Genomic DNA, 19961 nt, shown 5'->3' on the forward strand with positions numbered 1-19961 from the left:
GCCGCCGACCCCCCCGCCGCCGCCGGAGCCGCCCGTCGCCGGAGTTGCCCGCTGCCCCGCCGGATATCCCGCCGCCGCCGCCGCCGTCGTCACATTTACCGAGGTAGCCGCCGGTTTTATTTAAAAACCGTTTGGTTTTATTTCAAAAACCTAGATCCATTTTTTATTAGATCGGTTCGGTTTTCTCGGTTTATTTATTCAGTGGACGTTCGTCCGTACATTTGTGTTAATGAACGCCGTTCATCCGTTAGTGGCAGACAGCGAACGCTCGTTCGTTAGCCTGTTCGTCAGTTTTTCTTTTTCCAGGGTTTTCCGTGATTATTTTCGATCGCGATTTCTGCCATGATCTTCGAACTAGTTTATCTTTTCGCTCGTTTATCCAAATCAGGTGAAACAAGCACCTAGATCTTCGTCTCGAAGTTCTCTTTCTGTTTGACCAACTTGAACAAGATTTTGATACAGTAAAATTTTACTTTAGTCCAGATTAGTAATCGAATCTTGTTTACTTCGTAGTTTGAGTTTCGTTGCTCCGTTTTATTTCATTTTTTTGCAAACCGGAGTTCTTCAGTTGAACTTTCTGGTTAGATCTTCTTATTCGAGTTTTACCCGTGCATCTTTGCTTGATTGCTTATGTAAGTTGTTGTTTGTTTGCGATAGAATTCCTGGAGTGCGAAGCGTGCTACTACGAGTCATTAGGTTTTGCGGATCGTTAGCAAGGAAAGTAACATATTGATCATACTCTTTTCATACCCAGTTTTTATGCATTGGTTCCAATCCTCAAACATTGCAGGATTAGGATGTGTTTAACTTGTGGGTATTTGGGAAGTAGATGATGAGGTAGAACCTTTTACCCTGTTTATTATCAAACCTTGGGAGTTACTTCTACGTTATGCTTATATTGCTATGCTCGTAGACGTGGTTTGGTTTGAGAGATCCATGACAGATGTGAGTTGTTAATTAATGGTTCAACTTAAGGTGGCAACTTTAATACACATCTGGATGGACTGCTTGTGGGCACCTGGAGAATCCAGTGTTGTCCTAGGATATCCCGGAGTACCCGTGTGATCATCCTACGGTCTGCCACCTAGGCTCAAAGGGATCATAAAATTATTCATGCTAGAAACTTACGTGTGCAGCCACAAGCTATTATGGGCTCTAGCATAGTTGAGTATGTTGCATGACCTCTTCCTGTGGTGGGCTAGCAGATGTAGAGGGAAAGTAGGTGTAACTGTCCACCCGGGGTTAGAGTTAATGCTTTTGAAAGACTGTGTCTCGGTCATCCATTTCTCAAACATCATGCAGTGCGAGAAATTCAACGGAGGAGATCGAGTCTTGTGGGGAAAAGTGCGCAAACCTCTGCAGAGTGTACAAACTAATCATGGTTAGCCGTGTCCCCGGTTATGGACATCTTGAGTATCTGGACTTTGGATTATCATATGGATCTCATCACTTTAGTTAATTTAATTTGTTGGGTTGATAATTGTAAGTGCATCTAGTGCCCCTTAGTGATTTTGGTGTATTGAAGACTTATAGGTTAAGGGACTAGTGCGTTTGTGAGTGTACACAGATCTATAAGTCTATGAGGAGTTTGGTAATTACAGAGAAAGTCGACCCCTAAAAATGAAGTTCTTCGACTGAATACTTTTGATTTCTGAAGACTTTCTGAAGACTTTGAAGGTGAAGAAATTGGTGTGACCTTGAAGACTTGGTATTCATTTGAGGAATATGAAGTGTGAAGACTTTCGTTTTCGTAGTTTCATTTTCTCTTTCTTCAGTCATAGGAAACACCGTACTGTTAAAGGGGGTCGAGGAAATACTAAGGAAAAATTTCCATGTGATGCTCAACTCGAAATCCTACACCTACCAATCCCTTCGAGTGAAGCCATTGGAAATCTCATACAGTTCAGTCATATTCTTCAGTGACAGAGACGAAGTTCTTCTGGTCTCTGAGGAATTTGTTCTGACTGAGGAGTTAGGAATTCGCCAGTGCGGATTCCCTGCATAGTGAGGAACATGATAGCCCTGAGGAATTTGAACCTCAAATTTCCGACCGTTGTTGTGCTATGCGCCAGCTGTCCCAAAATATCTACCCACCTAATGGTCATATCATTGAAGGGCATTTATGTCTTATCATGCGGGCTGCTCCCTAGGCTATAAATAGCCGCCCCCTACAACCACTAGCTGGTTGGCTGCTCTGAGAGAAACTGACACTTGTCATTTGAGAGCATCCCATCCTCCGAGGACTTTGAGCGAAAATCATCAAGTGAGGAAAAACCCCAAACCCAAACACCTACAAACCCAAACTGATTGAGCATCACTGGAGAGATTGATCCTGCGTGGATCCGACGCTTGTTACCTTTGAATACTGTGCTTCTTCCAGACGGTTAGGCGTCATGGTCTAGAGCATCCAAGAGGAAATTGTGGATCGCCGAGTGACCGAGTTTGTGAAGGTTCGGAAGTCACCTGAAGACTTACCACGAGTGATTGGGCGAGGTCTGTGCGACCTTAGCTCAAGAAGAATAGGGTGAGGACTAGGTGTCCTGGACTGTGTGTTCAGGACTGGGTGTCCGGGACTGTGTGTCCTTAGGTTTAAATACCTAGCCGCTCCAACCAGATGTACAACTGAGACAGCAGTTGGAACTGGTCTACCAAATCATTGTCTTCACCAAGCCTACTGGTTCTAGTTCCTCAACTCTTTCATTTCCTCATAACTGTGTTGTGCACTTGTTCATATCTGTGTTTGAAGACTTTGACTGAAGACTTTCTCAATTTCCTCAGTTCAATTTCTTCAGTCTGTTTGTCTTCATACCGTGCTATCCTGTGTTTACTCTTTCTGTACTCTGTGTTTGTCTTCATTTCATCATGATGACCATGCCTATGTTCTGCTATGCTTACTCTTGAGTACTTATTCCACTGCAAGTATTTCTTCGCTAAGGAATTTCCTCACCCGCAAATTCCTCAGTGAAGAATACATAAAAATCACCTATTCACCCCCCTCTAGTCAATATAACGCACTTTCAATTGGTATCAGAGCAAGGTACTCCCTTGTTCTGTGTGATTTTGGTTTAACCGCCTGGAGTTTTAGTTATGTCGACCACAGGTATGAAGAAAGTGACATTTCCCATCTTTGACGGTCATGATTATCCCAAGTGGAAGGCCATGATGAAGAAGCGCCTCATGGCGATGAACAGCGAACTGTGGACCATCACTGAGATAGGTCTTCCCGATCTGTGCAAGACGGCGGAAGCTGATGACATTCGCAAGTACACACTTCTCAACCTCACGGCGAAGGGCGTCATCTGCTCCTGCCTGTCTCAAAATCAGTTCAGGAACGTTATGCATCTCGATCATACAAAGCTTATCTGGGACCGTCTCTCTGATGTCTATCAAGGTCATCGAACCCGTCATGATCCTCGGTTTGAGGACTTCAAGGAATCTCTCAAATCAATGACATTCGAACCAGAATCATCATCCTCCTCACCATGCCTTATGGCAGATGGTGAAAAGGTAACTGAATGGTATCTGTCTGAATCTAGTGATGATGAATCTGATGATGAATTAGGACCCGGTTATGTCAAGCTTGTTTCCCTTGCCGCTAAACAACAAAGAGCTTTGGAAAAGGTTCAAAACATGCTTAGTAAGAGCGATGATATGTTGGGTGAAGAAATGGATCAGTCAAAAGCTTTGGCTGAAAGTCTTCAGAGACTTCATACTAAGTATGACACCCTTCAAGATCAATATAACACTCTCTTATCTGATCATGAGAAGCTTTCTTATGAATTTCTTCAAAGAAAGCAAGATCTTGAGAAGCTACGAGTGAGTTATGAAGATCTTCAGAAGGAGCGCGATTCATTACTTGCTCAACAAATCAGCGCTGCTCAGGAAGAATTTGTTCCTCCATGTTTGAAATGCATTGAACGTTAATCTGCTAATTCTTCACCTGAATGTTCAAATGCTCCTAATGCTACAAATTCCTCAAATGTCTCTGCAATCATTATTTCCACATCTGAGGACATTGCTAGTATCACTAACGATGCAGGGCTGAAGGAATTGTACATGACAGGCATGTACAAAAGTCTCAAAGGGCATCAGACTCTTTGTGATGTGCTTAAAAAGCAGATCCTCAACAGAAACCCTAGGAAAGAGGGTATTGCCTTTGAGAGAAAACTCAATGCTGATGGTACATATTGGAAGCCTGAGCAGTACCCCAAAACCTCATGGGTTGCTGCAAAGGGACCTCTAGTTGATCCATCTAATCTATCTGGCTTTACATGTGAATCTTCTCATTCATCTGATGAGTCATTTGACTCCAACTATAAACTGTTTAAAAATCAGAATGGTGAAGTATTTGCTAGATATGTTGGCACTAACTGCAGGAACGGTTCTCCTATGAAGAAAATCTGGGTTCCCAAAAGGTGCCTTGAAAGTCTTCAGGTGAATGTCCTCATGACACCACCTATGAAGAATAGGAACCCCAGATCAAATTCTTCATGTGGACCAAATTCTTCATATGGATCCAAGTCCTCATACGGATCGAATTCCTCACGTGGATCATATTCCTCAAAAGGATCAAAGTCCTCATATGAACATCATCGTGCTAACAACTCTGTTTCGTAGGGAAGAGCTAAGGGCTATGAATATGAGCATTATTCTTCTAATCATTATGTTCATAAGTCCTCAAAGAATTTCTCTGCTTATTCATATGCTTACCCTAACTTCTCTTATGTGAAACGAAACGGATTGGCTTCTATGCCACCTTTCTCATATGGAGCTCGCAGAGTGATGAACTCTTCGCCACCCCTTCAGATGTGAGTGGTGAAGAAAAAGAACTAATCTCTTCTGCAGGGTCAGGTCTCCAGACATACTTGAATGTCTGAAGAATTTGCTGGAGACCTGAAGTTTGCCTGAAAGGACGCGGGCTAATCATGAAGAAATGAACTTTCATTTCTCACGTCCTCATACTGCTTTATCTGTTATATTGCTTGATGAAATTGATCTGATGAATTGATGTCATATTCTTCACTGATGAAGTATATGAAGTTCGTAAGCTGCACTAATTCATCTGGAGGATGATCAACCCAAAGCCACTGAGTGGGTCCTCGATAGTGGATGTACAAATCACATGACTGGTGACAAGAATCTATTGATTGATGCTCCCTTATCACCATCACATCTGAAGCATATCATCTTCGCTGACAAAGGCAAAAGTCAGGTATTGGGTCTAGGTAAGGTTGCGATCACAAAGGATCGACACATGGACAAAGTCATGCTTGTCGAGTCCTTAGGATACAACCTCATGTCTGTCTCAATGCTTTGCAATCTTGATATGGTAGTTGTCTTTGGCAAGTATCGTTGTGTTGTGGTTATGGAAGCTGACAATTCCAAAGTCTTCGAAGGCTTTAGGAGAGGAGACTTGTATATTGTTGATTTCTCTACAGGACCGCAACCAACCGTGTGCCTACTTGCGAAAGCTTCAGAAGGATGGCTATGGCATCGACGACTTGGTCATGCAGGCATGAGGAATTTGCACACGCTTGTGAAGAAGAAGCATGTCATTGGCATTGAGAATGTCAAATTCCTCAAGGATCACCTATGTGGAGCTTGTGAAGCTGGAAAGATGACCAAGGCTAAGCATCCAGCAAAAACTATCATGACCACTACTTGACCATTCTAATTGCTTCACATGGACCTCTTTGGTCCTAACCATTACTCAGCTGTCACAAATGACGCATCTCTCTATGGGCTTGTTATTGTTGATGATTACTCTCCTTACACATGGGTACACATTGTTCCTTACAAACATGAAGTGCAGGAAGTGTTCAAATGATTTTCCTCGAGGGCTTCAACCAACTTTTGTGTGAAGATCATGCACATCAGAAGTGACAATGGAACTGAGTTCAAGAATTCTGGTCTTGATGACTATCTTGATGAACTTGGTATTACTCATGAGTTATCTGCTCCTTACACTCCTCAGCAAAATGGCGTTGTGGAGCGCAAGAACAGAACTCTTGTTGAGATGGCTCGCACTATGCTTGATGAGTACAAGACGCCTCGTCACTTCTGGATTGAGGCAATTTATACTGCGTGCCACATCATCAACAGGGTATATCTTCACAAATCTTCAAGAAGACTGCCTATGAACTCCTCACTAACAAGAAACCAAATGTGAGTTATTTCAAAGTCTTCGGTGCTAAATGTTGGATTAGAGATCCTCATCACAATGCTAAATTTGCACCGAAAGCACATGAAGGTTTTATGCTTGGTTACGGAAAGGACTCACACACCTACAGAGTCTTCAACGCCATTCTTCACAAGGTTGTTAAAACTGTAGATGTGCGGTTCGATGAAACTAATGGCTCGCAAAGAGAGCACCTACCCTCTGTGATAGATGAACCAGCACCTGAGGAAACTATCAAGTTCAAGGCTACTGAGGATGTCATTCCTACCGAAGAATCTGCTGAAGAATTCATTCCAGAACGTGAAGAACGTCGAGCTAATGCACCTGAAGAAATTGCTGAAGAAAATGGTGCTGAAGAAAATGCTGATCAAATTCCTCGACGACAACCAACTCATCCTCGCGTTGCAAAAGAAGTGCAAGTTGAAAAGATCATCGATGACATTGAAGCACCAGGTCCTCTCACACGCTCAAAAGCTTCACATTTATCTAACTTTTGTGGGCACTATGCTTTTGTTTTTATCACAGAGCCCACTAAGGTAGATGAAGCATTTCTGGAGCCTGAGTGGATTCAGGCCATGCAAGAAGAATTACATCAATTCAAACTCAACAACGTCTGGGAACTAGTTAAAAACATCCAGATCCTCGCAAGCACAATATCATTGGCACAAAGTGGATCTACCACAACAAGCAAGATGAAAATGGCCTTGTGGTGAGGAATAAGGCACGGCTTGTAGCTCAAGGCTACACACAGGTTGAAGGAATTGATTTTGATGAAACTTTTGCACCTGTTGCTAGACTTGAAGCTATTCGCATATTACTTGCTTGTGCTAACCATCATGATATCACTTTATATCAAATGGATGTGAAAAGTGCATTCCTCAATGGTAAGCTTGAGGAAGAAGTATATGTTGCTCAACCCCCTGGTTTTGAAGATCCAAAGCATCCCGACAAATTCTTCAGACTCAATAAGGCCCTCTATGGCCTAAAGCAGGCCCCTCGGGCATGGCATGATACTTTGAAGGAATTCCTCATGAAGAAAGGCTTCAAACCCGGTTCAATCGACCCTACTCTTTTCACTAAATCTTGTGATGGTGAATTGTTTGTGTGCCAAATATATGTTGATGATATTATCTTTGGCTGTACTGACCAACGTTATAGTGATGAATTTGCCTATATGATGAGTGAAGAATATCAAATGTCTATGATGGGAGAGTTGAAATTCTTCTTAGGTCTTCAAATTCGTCAACAGCGCAATGGCATATTCATATCTTAGGAGAAATACCTCAAGGATGTATTGAGGAAATTCGGCATGCAAGATTGCAAAGGCGTCAAAATTCCTATGCCCACAAATGGCCATCTGTGCACTGATGAAAATGATCTTGACTTCGATCAAAAGGTATAACGCTCCATGATTGGTTCTTTATGGTACTTATGTGCATCTAGGTCAGATATTATGCTTAGTGTTTGCATGTGTGCCCGATTTCAAGCTACACCGAAGGAATCACACCATAAGGCTGTGAAGCATATTCTTCGATATCTAGCTCACACACCAACACTAGGATTATGGTACCCCAAGGGCTCATATTTTGATCTCGTTGGATATTCTGACTCTGACTATGCTGGTGATCGCGTGGATCGCAAGTCATCTAGTACATGTCATTTCCTCGGACGATCTTTGGTCTGTTGGTCCTCGAAGAAACAGAACTGCGTATCATTGTCTACTGCTGAAGCTGAGTACATTGCTGCTGGTTCTTGCTGTGCTCAATTGCTGTGGATGAAGCAAACTCTCAAGGACTACGACGTCAACGTGAAGAATGTGCCTCTCTTCTGTGACAATGAGAGTGCCATCAAGATTGCTCACAACCCAGTTCAACACTCAAAGACAAAGCACATTTAGATTCGTCATCATTTTCTTCGCGATCATGTGTTGAAGGGCGACATTTCTATTGAGCATGTGAAGACTGAAGAACAGCTAGCCGATATCTTCACAAAGCCCTTGGATGAGAAGAGATTTAGCAAGTTGCGGTGTGAGCTAAATATCTTAGAATCTTCGAATGTTCTTTAAAAAGGACACTCATCCTAACACTTATGCAAAATTGATGACTTAGATGTGCAACACATGAAGAAACGTTTTTCTTCAATCAATGAAGAATAACACTCTAAGTGTGAAGAAATTAATGAAGAATTTGATTCTCAGAACCCTACGACAATTGTACGCGGTGTCTGAAATCATCATTCTTATACGGTGGGTCACACCACCACAAAAGTTGAAAATCTTCAATTTGAGTTTTTCCTCAGTTTTGAAATTCCTCAGTTGTTCATATTCTTCAACTTTGCAAAATCTTCACTGTTTCCGTCGTTTCTCTTCATTGGCTATATATATATATATGAGTTTATGCCCTCTACAACATTCACTTATGACTAATTCTTCAAGTTGGTTTTTCTGCTAAGTGAATGTGATCGAACCCTTCCCCCTCTATGCTATACTCAACCCAATCTATTCACAAATTCTTCATGTGCGTTCTATTTGAAACTCATACAAAATCTTCATTGCGTCCTTGTCAGCTGAAGAATTTGCGAACGGAACTTTTAACTTATCTTATCCAAATTTTCGGCTTTGCCGCTCAAACCGTTCCGCTTCCCACGATATACTTATCTATTCACCCACGATCTAACACGATCTCCACTTCTTAGTACGTGGGTGACACATGTCATGCGAATGAGAAGGGTCAGGGGCACGTTCGTCCAATTTCTTCGGGCGAACCGTTTTTACCGTGGCTATAAATACCCCCTCTCCTCTTCCTCACTTCTTTTACTCCGCTCGACCTCTCTCCAAGCTCGAGCTTCTCAAACCCTAGCACCGCCGCTACATCATCATCGCCGGTGAGGAAGAGCTTCACTGCCTCGACCTCGTCGCCGCCGTACTCACGCCGGCCGCGGAAATCTTCACTCCGCCGCCGCCGTAGCCGTCTTCCTCCGCCAAGTTAGGGCGTGGAAGATCTGCACAGACGAGCTTCACTTCTCCACATCCCAGTTCGCCGTGTTCTTCGTTCAGGGTAATTAAAAGTTACTTTTACTGCCCACTTTGATTCAAATGTTTACTACAAAATCTTCAAAGGTGTTTTTCTTCAAATCCTCACACACTAAACACCTCACATGTCATCTGCTCTTGATTCGTTTCTCTAAGCATCACTTTTCTTCAAGATTCCTCAATTGTGTGGATCTTCAATCTATACAACTCTGGAACCTAAGACAAAGAACGCGTAGTGAAATTCTTCAAGACTCATCTGGTCCAATTCCTCAAACTTGTTCTTATTGAAAAACCTTCTAAGAACGCATATGACCTCTCCAAATTCCTCGCAACTATACTCTCTTCACAGGTACTCATGTCCGCTGCTGAATCACTAGGTTCTCATCAACTTAATTCATTTGCAGCGTTCCTTGAAGAAAAGTTGCATACTTCTTCAGAGAGTTCATTTGTTCAAATTCCTCAACTAAAGAAAATGGCTAATGAAAAGAGGCCACAGAAAGGAGGAAAGAGGCCTGAGGTCAATACTGCCTTTGAAATCCTTGAGGACATTTATGCTGGGTACTGCACACCCCCTGAGGAAGATAAAAATCAGCGCAAGGTGCGCATTCAGAGGATAGAAAGGAGATGGGAAAAAGAGTGGAGGGAGTACAGGTATGTGACTCCAAAATACATGAAGAAATTCGCTGTTACTCCTCCATGCTCAAGACCTCCATTGGCACTTGGCCAAGAGGCAGATCCCACTAGCATCAAGCGCGGTGAGGATTTTCCTGAAGAATGGGCCAAGCGCCAGGCCAAGTTAGCCAAACAGGCAAAAGATGCAGTGAGGAAATTCAACGAAGATTCCACTGCCGCTACTGCTGAGGCCTCTATAAGGCCGAAGAAATCCATGGCAAAGAAGCCTGCGCACAAGCCAAGTGCCTCTTCTTCAATGCCCTCACAGCCAATTTCCTCAGCTATGCCCTCACGGCCAATTGCTCAAGCCGCTCCTGCTCCTCCAAAGTCCTCAGCTGCTCCGACAAAATCCTCAGCACCTGTGAATCTTGCCACGTTGCCTCAGGAGCTTCAGCTAGTTCCTCAGCTGCACCATATTCTTCAACAGGACCCTCTCTGCTGAAGACTAAGACCACTGCAGGATGAGGCTCTCGCCCAAGTCCTTAGAAGAAGCAGGTCGCCTTCCAAGTACCGTCTGAAGATGATGAAGCTGATGATGAAGAACTTGCTAAGATCATCATAGACAGGCAAGTCAGGGCCACTAGAGCCAAGGGCACAGAAGTGCCACTTCTTTTGGATCCAAAGCTGATCCTCGACTATATTGATCTCTGGCACAAGGACCCAAACACTCCTATGCCTGATTTCAAGTTGACACCTGGGCAAAGTCACATGCTGACCCATTTCATCAGTGAAGAAAAATGGAAATATGAGAAGGCCAGGCAACTCAAGAAAGCACAGTACAGGAAGGAGAAGTTTCTGAAGAACAACGTTGTCTCTATGACAACTGATGAACTCGTAAAGCTCCAGTCTGAAATCAAACTCCTCAGCGATTATTTCAACACTTACTATGCTGATTGGAAAGGAGCCAAGGTCAGGTTCGTCAATCTGACGAAGACACTCACTTCAAGTGCCGCTGCCCCTGTGCATATTGAAGTCACTCCGGCTGAAGCATCTGCTCAGCAAACTGAAGAACATGCCAGCACCGCTGATGACAATCAGGCTGCTGAAGATAATGTGAGTTCCAGGGCTGATGACTACATTCCAGCCGCTGATGAAATTCCCAGGGCACCCACTTGTGGTGCGCCTGAAGAAAATGAAGAGGTCAGGGCAACTGCATCAGTTGTGCCTGAAGGAACCGCACCAAATTCCTCTGCTCCACCTGCGCCTACTCCAACTCCAATCCTTCAATCTGCATCAGATGTGAAGAAGACCAAGGCTACAGAGCGTGCAGCAGTGAAGAAAAGGAAAGCATCAACTTCTTCAGATTCTTCTGCTTCGAAGAAAATGAAGCCAATGACCAGCTCTTTTGCAAACCCGATTGATGCTGTTCCAATCTCAACCATGCCATCAAAGGACCTTGTTCCTTTTGATGAAGAATATGTGATCCCTAGCGGATCTGATGAAGAAACTCCTTCTGCTGCTAAGTCAGAGCAGATGGATGAAGAAATTGAAGTGGATGAAATCCCTTCAACCCCAGTTGTTTCCTCGCCTGTGCCTCAGTTTACTGCTGAAGAGGCCGGCGTTGAAGAAAGTGAAGATGAAGATGTGGACATTGGTTGTACCACACCTATGATGAATGATGACTTTTGGAAAAGTCAGCACCCCAATTCTCCACTCCACTGCAGCAAATTCCTCAGTCCCCAGTCACTACAGTTCAAATGGGATCTGATGAAGCTCATGAAGACATTCCAGCCACTAGTGCTGAAGAAACTGAAAATGAAGAATTCAAGAACCAGGCTGCCACTGAAGAGGAACCAGAAATTCCTCAGCCTGAAGAACCTGAGATTGCGATTCCTGAGGTTGTGATGCAACTCACTGACACTCCTCTGCCCAAACCAAAGGATCCATTCTCCAGGAAGAAAAAATTCAAGACTGATGCCTTCTTTGGCGAGCATGTATTCTTCACTGATTACAACCCTTATGACTCTGCTCGCATACGGAAGAGGCGTTTCTGGACTGCCAGCCAGGCAAATTTCTAGTCCTTAGTGCTGTTCGACAAAGACAAAGTCTTCGATCATGAGCACATTCCTCACGTGGACATGGAATCTCTGCCGTGCTTCGAGCCAGTCCTCAGTGTTCTTCAGGACGCTGGACTGTTAAATTTCTGCACTGACATCTGTGATTGAATGAAGAACTTATTCTTCAATTCTATGCAGCGCTGCACATGACCGGAAATTCTAAAGATGTGAATTCATGGGTGCTGGACTGGTTGTCTGAAAACACTCACTACAAGGCACCAACTATTGAATTGCTTCGTGCCTTACCTCTCAGTCCGCCCCTTGAAGGTGCTTGTTGCGTCTACAATGAACTTGAGCTAACCGATCACTACATGCAAGTGCTGATGAAGCCTTTGAAGCCAGGTCAGACCTCAAGAACAAAATTCCTTGTGAGGGAATTGCTGTATGTGCCTTGGACTGTCTATCGCATTCTGACGAAGACATTGTGTCCAATCAAGGGCCACGACTCAAATGAAGAAGAAGTCGTTGGCATCATGAAGAATCTGCTTTTCAATATCATTCATGGCATTCCCATCAACTTCCATGATTTCTTCATGAGGACTCTGGCTAATGTCGCCATGTCACCATTTGAGTTGAAGCCTTATGCACCTTGGATTATGAGATTCATCAGGACAAGGTCTTCACTCAACTACAAAGCTGATACACTGAACCATTGCAGCTACTTGCCCCCAATTGAAGTCCTCAAACGGACATTTCCTCAGCTGATGAAAAGGGCAAGGCTACTGCTGTAATTGATGAAGGCATTCGTCCATTGGATGGACAATTTCGCAAGGCTGCATCCTACTCCACCAATGATGACTCTGCCACCCATGACTCTGCCGCCAACGCACCCAAGCAAAATCCTCAAGGCACAGCACCCAGGGTGATGACTGACCATGAGCTTCTCCTCAGTCTTCACCAGAAGGTTGATCGCAATCAGAAATGGGTCAAGCGTCAGTTTGGTTCAATTCTTCACAACATAACTGCTACCCACAATGCAGCGAAGAAAAACCACTACTACCTTCATGAAATCCTCAACCGCACCTGGGCTGTTCTGTCTCAAGTCTATAGTGAAGAAGATCTGACGACAATGGGTCTCAAGGCTGATCTTGACTGGGCTGCACCTCCTCCGAAGAAGTACAAGAAGGTCAAGGTTCCTTCCTTGGTGGCCAGCTCCTATTCTTCATCACATGACACTGATGAACATGAAGATTTGGACGACACTGCGGCAGGCCCTACTCCAACAACCGACCCCAACAACGCTGACGCTCCTTCATCACCTTGATATTCTTCAGGGGCGTTAGTCCTCATTTTCAACCCTTATGGTCATTTGATGTCAAAGGGGGAAAAATTTGAGTTAGTCTTCAAGCGAGTCTATCTTAAATGGGCATTTTTTTAAGTTGCAACTCTCGTTGTTTTGAAGACTTTGCTGGATCGAGTTGTAAACTTAAACTCTATGGTGACCTGATACTTTTGCTGTTTCTTCTGCATTCCTCGTTAATGTTATTGCACGCATGCTGAATTACATCAGTCACCATATTTCATCATGCATTTCAAATTCTTCATATATTATGTCAAATGCGTGTATGAATTACAAGATATAGGGGGAGATCTCCATGATTCAACTCTTCAAGTGTGCATTGCTTCAAAAGCAAATTCCTCACTATGCACATCTTTAGGGGGAGTTCTTCTATATCTTGCAATCAAATTCCTCAATATCAGTATTTACACTTCATATGTTTATCCCCGTTGAAAACTTAACCTATATTGTCATCAATCACCAAAAAGGGGGAGATTGTAAGTGCATCTAGTGCTCCTTAGTGATTTTGGTGTATTGAAGACTTATAGGTTAAGGGACTAATGCGTTTGTGAGTGTACACAGATCTATAAGCCTATGAGGAGTTTGATAATTACAGAGAAAGTCGATCCCTAAAAATGAAGTTCTTCGACTGAAGACTTTGGATTTCTGAAGACTTTCTGAAGACTTTGAAGGTGAAGAAATTGGTGTGACCTTGAAGACTTGGTATTCATTTGAGGAATATGAAGCGTGAAGACTTTTGTTTTCGTAGTTTCATTTTCTCTTTCTTGAGTCATAGGAAACACCGTACTGTTAAAGGGGGTCGAGGAAATACTAAGGAAAAATTTCCATGTGATGCTCAACTCAAAATCCTACACCTACCAATCCCTTCGAGTGAAGCCATTGGAAATCTCATACAGTTCAGTCATATTCTTCAGTGACAGAGATGAAGTTCTTCTGGTCTCTGAGGAATTTGTTCTGACTGAGGAGTTAGGAATTCACCATTGTGGATTGCCTACACAGTGAGGAACATGATAGCCCTGAGGAATTTGAACCTCAAATTTCCGACCGTTGCTGTGCTATGCGCCAGTTGTCCCAAAATATCTACCCACCTAACGGTCATATCATTGAAGGGCATTTATGTCTTATCATGCGGGCTGCTCCCTAGGCTATAAATAGTCGCCCCCTACAACCACTAGCTGGTTGGCTGCTCTGAGAGAAACTGACACTTGTCATTTGAGAGCATCCCATCCTCCGAGGACTTTGAGCGAAAATCATCAAGTGAGGAAAAAACCCAAACCCAAACACCTACAAACCCAAAGTGATTGAGCATCACTGAAGAGATTGATCCTGCGTGGATCCAACGCTTGTTACCTTTGAAGACTGTGCTTCTTCCAAACGGTTAGGCGTCATGGTCTAGAGCATCCAAGAGCAAATTGTGGATCGCCGAGTGACCGAGTTTGTGAAGGTTCGGAAGTCACCTGAAGACTTACCACGAATGATTGGGTGAGGTCTCTGCGACCTTAGCTCAAGGAGAATATGGTGAGGACTAGGTGTCCTGGACTGTGTGTTCAGGACTGGGTGTCCGGGACTGTGTGTCCTCATGTTTAAATACCTAGCCGCTCCAACCAGATGTACAACTGAGACAGCAGTTGGAACTGGTCTACCAAATCATTGTCTTCACCAAGCCTACTGGTTCTATTTCCTCAACTCTTTCATTTCTTCATAACTGTGTTATGCACTTGTTCATATCTGTGTTTGAAGACTTTGACTGAATACTTTCTCAATTTCCTCAGTTCAATTTCTTCAGTCTGTTTGTCTTCATCCTCTGCTATCCTGTGTTTACCCTTTCTGTACTCTGTGTTTGTCTTCATTTCATCATGATGACCATGCCTATGTTCTGCTATGCTTACTCTTGAGTACTTATTCCGCTGCAAGTAGTTCTTCGCTAAGGAATTTCCTCACCCGCAAATTCCTCAGTGAAGAATTCATAAAAATCGCCTATTCACCCCCCTCTAGTCAATATAACGCACTTTTGATAATTACTTTTAATTGGGGTTGAGTTGGAGGAACCTTCTCAATGATGTTTCAACTACCATGATAGTTAAATAAAATATATTCCTTTGTTGTAGGAAAAAATTGGCTTTTCGCAAAAACATTATAACCATACAGCCTCCACCAGCCATATATGCCTGTAGTGATAGCATTTATCTGTTCATACTCTACTGTGTTACATTGCCAGCATATTCCATGTGCTGACCCATTTTCGGGCTGCAATGTATCATGTTGCAGACTTTTCAGACGAGGAGTAAGGTTCGCTAGGCCGTTGTCATGCACTCAGCTATCCCGTTGGAGTTGATGGACTCACTTTATCTTCCAAGCCTTCCGATGTTATCTTATTTAGATGGCCTTAAGCCATATTTATTGTAATAAGTTCTCTTTGGAGACTATCGATGTAATAAGTGTGTGATTGCTACTCTGTTATAAATCCTTCGAGTACTGTGTGTCAGCATTACCGATCCAGGGATGACACTGAAGCACAGAGACTTGACCGTCTGAGGTCGGGTCGCTACAAGATGGTATCAGAGCACACGCTGAATGTCGGACACGACCACTAAGATGAGCCATAGGTCACTCTTCTCTACTCATTTCCGACTCCTCTCCATTTGCTACTCTTTAGGATGGCAGACTCAAGGAACAAGTTAGCAGAACCGGATGAAGACACACCCTTTGGACGAAATTTGAAGGAAGTCACTAGGTACCTGAATATCGGAATACCAAGCTTCACCGGGACCTACACCGCCACTCTACCAGAAGAGGAGCGTTGGATGATTCGAGTTCAAGTTCCAGGAAGGACATTCACGCCAGTCACTGAGCCCATAGAGTTTTCATTTGATGCACCAACCTGGAGTCTAGGCAAGAGTATGGCATCCCACGTTTCTATGGGACGTATTGGAGAAGTCTACCAACAGGAGCTGAACGACACTATCTACCAGATATGTGGGCGCCGAGATGAGCAATGGGAGATGATTTGCACAAGGAAGGACAGGTCCATTGCAGCTTTCATCTAGGAGTTAAACCAGCACATTCGACGTCAGGAGAACCAGATGTGCGCAAGCATGATGGATTTGAAGAAGGCGATGACCAGGAACATGGAGCTAGAAGAGGAACTCAAGTCTACGCATGACGGATACGAGGAAGAAATCACAATACTATTGGAGAAGAATGACGACCTGATAAAGAAGATCGGAGTATTCATGGGAGATCCCGCACCAGGAGGGGATGATGATCAATCCAAAGACATTCGTTCTGAAGACTACATCATCATCGACGACACCGACTCCGACCCCGACAGCAGTGATGATGACTATGAAGACGAAGCTGGAGCGGATATCATGGAGTCTTCCACCGATCAAAATTTCTAGTAGACCATCATATGACCAAGTAGTATTTCCCCCATGTATATAGTATAGTCTGAGCACTGTACGATAGTTAGACTGATTGTATGCCCTTGCTTGATTGATTGAGTGATGTGATATGATTGTGTTTGTCTCATGTGCATATGGGTAGTGCTTTCTCACTAGACCTCCTTCTATTCTAATCTCTCCCCTCTAAACCCATCAGATGCCTCCGAGACGTGATACCGGATTTGTCTTCCCACCGGAGCTCACTCAGTTGATCCAGCAGCGGAATGCCTTGATGTAGTTGGTAGTTCAGAACCAAGGCAACAACAACAACAACAACAACAACAACAACAACAACCCACCGCCACCACCTCCAGTTGACAACTTAGCCCGTTTTCTGAGGTTGCAGCCGCCGGTGTTTTCCAGTAGCACCGAGCCAATAGTTGCTGATGACTGGCTACGCAGGATTGGAACGGAGTTGACCACCGCAGGTTGCACAAATGCTGAGAAGGTCATTTTGCTGCACACAATTTGGATGGACCAGCAGCCTCATGGTGGGAGAATTACATAGCCACTTTTCCTATAGCCAATGTCACTTGGGAGCAGTTTCAGCAAGCATTCCACACCGCCCATGTCTCAACTGGAGCTATGAGCATGAAGAAGCGTGAGTTTCGCAACTTACGCCAGGGGAACCGTACTGTGGGGCAGTACGTGGATGAGTTTAGCAAGTTATCCCGCTATGCCCCAGATGATGTGGCCACAGATGCCGCAAAGCAGGAGAAGTTTATGGAAGGGCTGAATGATGAGTTGAGTATGCAGTTAATGGTGGCAACATTTAACAACTACCAGGAGTTGGTAGATAAGGCTCTCATGATCGAAGGGAAGCAGCAGCAGCAGATAGAGAGCCGCAAGAGGAAGTATGGACAAGGGAAGTACAATTCAGGAGCTCAACAGAAGCCTCGCTTTACCCCGAACTTGGGAGGACTTACCCATAACCATGGAGGCCACACTCACAATGGAGGAAGTTCTCATAGTCATAATGGCCCAAAGAATGGGAATGGGAATGGAGCAAGCAGCAATCAGAACCGCTCCAATCCAGCCACACCCGCCAAGAGGGACCTAAGTCACATTACTTGTTTCAAGTGCGGGAAGACTGGACACTATGCCACTGAGTGCCCTGAAGCGAAGAACGGAAATGGTAATGTGAGTTCTGGGAAGAAGCCCAATCCATTTAACAAAGGACAAGTGAACCACGTGAACGTGGAGGAGGTTGAAGAGCAGCCAGATGCAGTTATCGGTAAGTTTTTAGTTAAGTCATTTACTGCACATTCTTTTTGATACCGGTGCGTCGCATTCATACATATCAAGGGGATTTGTGGATAAGTATAAGTTGCCCACTAAAGTTCTTAGGACACCTATGCTAGTAACCTCACCCGGAGCTGAGTATATGGCAAGCAGTGGATGTTTTCAGATGCCATTAACCATAGGTACTCATGTTTTCCCATCCGACTTGATAATTGTGGAGTCGCAAGGTTTGGATGTGATACTGGGAATGGATTGGCTATCGATGTATGGAAGAAACATCGATTGCGCCAGTAAGTCAATTTTGCTTACCAACCCGGAGGAAAAAAGGATTAAATATGTATCCAGGCATGCGTCAAGGAGAACCCAAGTAAATTCTCTCACGGGAGTTGTTCAAGAGGAAGTGCCTGTTGTGAAGGATTACCCGGATGTGTTTCCAGAGGAACTACCAGGCATGCTGCCAGATCGAGACATCGAGTTTTTGATAGAGCTGTTGCCAGGCTCCAGCCCTATATCGAAGAGACCATATCGGATGCCCGCGAATGATCTGGAGGAGATCAAGAAACAGATTAAGGAGTTATTGGAGAAAGGTTACATCCGACGAAGTTCATCACCATGGGGAGCCCCAGTACTCTTGGTTGAAAAGAAGGATGGATCGTTGAGGATGGTTGTTAACTATCGTGCGCTGAATGAAGTGATGATCAAGAACAAGTACCCATTGCCGATGATCAATGATTTGTTTGACCAGCTGCAAGGAGCTAAAGTGTTTTCAAAGATCGATCTGCGATCTGGATACCACCAGTTGAAGATTCGAGAGAAAGATATACCTAAGACAGCTTTCACCACAAGGTACGGGTTGTACGAGTATACGGTTATGTCATTTGGATTGACTAATGCCCCTGCCTATTTCATGAGTATGATGAACAAGGTGTTCATGGAGTTCTTGGATAAGTTTGTAGTGGTGTTCATTGATGATATCTTGGTATACTCAAAGAATGAAGAGGAACACAAGGAACATTTGCTTTTAGTTCTCGAGAAGCTCAGGGAGCATCAGTTGTATGCCAAGTTCAGCAAATGTGAGTTTTGGTTGAAGGAAGTTGGATTCCTTGGACATGTTATATCAGGAAAAGGTATAGCAGTGGATCCTACCAAGGTCCAGTCAGTCACTGAGTGGTTGGCACCCACTATAGTTGGGGAGATCCGCAGTTTTCTTGGACTCGCTGGATATTATCGGAGATTTATTGAGAATTTCTCTAAAATTGCGAAGCCCATGACGGAGTTGTTGAAGAAGGACACCAAGTTCAAATGGACAGAAGAATGTGAGGCCAGTTTCCAGGAGTTGAAGAAACGACTGACTACAGCCCAGTGCCGATTCTGCCGGATATACGCAAGGATTTCCAAGTGTATTGTGACGCATCTCGCTTAGGACTTGGAGGAGTACTTATGCAAGATGGAAGAGTTGTTTCATATGCCTCACGACAGCTTCGACCGCATGATTTAAATTATGCCACGCATGATTTGGAGTTAGCAGCCGTAGTGCATGCACTCAAGACCTGGAGACACTTTCTTATTGGAAACCCTTGTGATGTGTACACGAATCATAAGAGTTTGAAGTACATATTCACCCAAAAGGAGCCGAACCTCAGGTAGAGGAGATGGTTGGAGCTTATAAAGGATTATGACATGAAGCTGCATTATCATCCGGGAAAGGCAAATGTTGTAGCAGATATAAAAAAAACCTAAGTATTTTATTGATCAGGCGGCACCCAGATTTGAACTGGGGCTAAAGGATTTGCAGTCCCCTGCCTTACCGCTTGGCCATGCCGCCAAAAAATCCGATCAAAAATCTAGAAAACAGCAAGTATTCATCCACGTTTTCTTACGAAAAGCCCCTTTTATCTTTGAGCCGAAAGAGTTATGCCAATACTCTCTTAATGGGAGGGATGCCGAAGGAGTTAGCCGAGGATCTCAGGGAACTTTGTTTGGAGATTGTTCCTAGAGGTTTTGTTGCAGCAATGGAAGTTCATTCTACATTGTTGGG

General features: G+C 44.0%; 1 non-coding gene across 1 annotated transcript; it reads right to left on the reverse strand.

Moving 5' to 3' along the window:
* Nucleotides 1-19677: 19677 nt before the first annotated feature.
* TRNAC-GCA (transfer RNA cysteine (anticodon GCA)) lies at nt 19678-19748 on the reverse strand. Its single transcript has one exon. It is a non-coding gene; the product is annotated as a tRNA-Cys (tRNA).
* Nucleotides 19749-19961: the final 213 nt, after the last annotated feature.

The sequence above is a fragment of the Triticum aestivum genome, chromosome 2D, assembly GCF_018294505.1.
Source record: "Triticum aestivum cultivar Chinese Spring chromosome 2D, IWGSC CS RefSeq v2.1, whole genome shotgun sequence".
NCBI classification, from domain to species: domain Eukaryota; kingdom Viridiplantae; phylum Streptophyta; class Magnoliopsida; order Poales; family Poaceae; genus Triticum; species Triticum aestivum.